Source organism: Prionailurus viverrinus, chromosome B1 (genome assembly GCF_022837055.1).
Source record: "Prionailurus viverrinus isolate Anna chromosome B1, UM_Priviv_1.0, whole genome shotgun sequence".
Classification (NCBI taxonomy): domain Eukaryota; kingdom Metazoa; phylum Chordata; class Mammalia; order Carnivora; family Felidae; genus Prionailurus; species Prionailurus viverrinus.
The window spans coordinates 22009466-22011263 of NC_062564.1; the positions used below are offsets into that span (position 1 = coordinate 22009466).

General features: G+C 33.3%; 1 pseudogene; it reads right to left on the reverse strand.

The window, feature by feature from the left end:
• Nucleotides 1-430: 430 nt before the first annotated feature.
• Nucleotides 431-802, reverse strand: LOC125164543 (40S ribosomal protein S25-like; annotated as a pseudogene).
• Nucleotides 803-1798: the final 996 nt, after the last annotated feature.

A 1798-nucleotide genomic window follows, 5' to 3' on the forward strand; every position in this document is an offset into this window, starting at 1 on the left:
TGAACCATTCAGCATCTTAGGAATAAACCCCACTGTACCATGCTGTATGATTTTTTTAAATTATCTGTTGAGTTCAGTTGGCTAGTATTTTGTTGAGAATTTTTTCATCTCTATTCATCAGGGATATTGGCCAGTAGTATCAGGAAACACTGGTATCATAAAATGATTTTGAAAGTGCTTCTTTCTTCGTAATTCTTTGGAAGAGTCTAAGAAGTATTGGTGTTCATTCTTTAAATATTTAATAGAATTCACCTATAAAACCATCTGGTCCTGGGCCAGATATAGTACCTTATATATGTGGAAAACTTTATACATTTCTTCTAAGTTATCCATTTTTCGAATATAATTGTTCATAGTGGTCTCTTATCCTTTGATTTTTTTTGATTTAATAAAGTTTTATTTTCCAAAGTGTACAGTTGGTGGGATCTGTTCATGCATATTCACCAGCAACTGGGGCATCTCCATCCTTGGTGTTTCTGGTATAACTTACTTGAATTCTCTGCTTTGAAACCATTTTATTAAGTCTTTTACTGAGGTGCTCCTGAAGGGCTGCCCTGGCCAGGGAACCTCAAATCTTCAGTCTCTCAGAGACAATAAGCTGTAGTTATAAGCTTATAGTTCGAAGTTTCCTTACAGAGTTTGTCATATGTTACTTTGTCAACGAGACCAAGTTGTTGAGCCTGTCTCGAAATTTGCCTTTGGATCACTTCTTTTTGGCCTTGTCCCAAGATTTGTTCACTGGGTCTTTATCTTTAGCTGACCATCCAGCATCTTTCTTCTTCTTGTAGTCCTTGGGTGGCATGTAAAACTTGGAGATTAGCAGCTACCTCTGCAGCCTTGCTAAAATGTTGGATGAAAAATCATCCTTTGAATTTTTGTAATATCAATTGTAATATCTTCTCTTTTAGATCTCATTTTATATATTTGAAACTTCTTTTTTTTCTAACTAAAGGTTTGTCAGTATTTAAGTTTTTTAAAAAAATCAGGTCATAGTTTGTTATTTTCTATTGGTTTTCTGGTCTCTTTCATTTATTTCTGCTTTAATCATTGTTATTTCCTTCCTTCTGCTAAATTTGACTTAGTTCCTGTTTCTCTTGTCCTTGATGTGTAAAGTTAGGTTGTCTTTGTTTTTTTTTTTTTAATTCCCTCTTAAACTACTTTTTGCTGCATTCCATAGGTTTTGGCATGTTATGTTACACTTTGTTTCAAGATGTTTTTCCCTTTCCATTTCTTCTTTGACCTGTTGGTCAGAATGTATTGTTTAATTTGTACATATTTGTGCATTTTTCAATTTTCCTCCTGTTACTGATGTCTAGTCATACTTTGTGGTCAGTAAAGATACTTGTTCTTAAAGTTGCTATGACTCGTTTTGTGATATAATGTATCATCTATTTTGGACAATATTTCATGTACATGTAAGAGGAATGTATATTCTGTTGCTATTGGGTGGAATTTCTTTATATATCTCTTAGGTCCATTTGATTTAATTGTAATTTAAGTCCAATGTTTCCTTATTGATTTTCTGTCTGGGTTACTTACCTTTTGTTGAAAGTGCTGTATTGACATTGTCCGCTATTATTGTGTTGTCTATTTCTCCCTTTAGATTTCTCAGTATTTGCTTTTAAAATATTTAGGTGCTTCAAAGTTGTGTGCATGTGTATTTGTGACTGTATATCCTCTTGATGAATTGTTGCCTTTATCTTACATAATGACCTTCTTTCTCTCATTACAGCTTTGTATTGAAGTCTCTTTTGTCTAATATAAATGTAGCTTCCTCTGCTCTCTTGGTTTTTCCTTG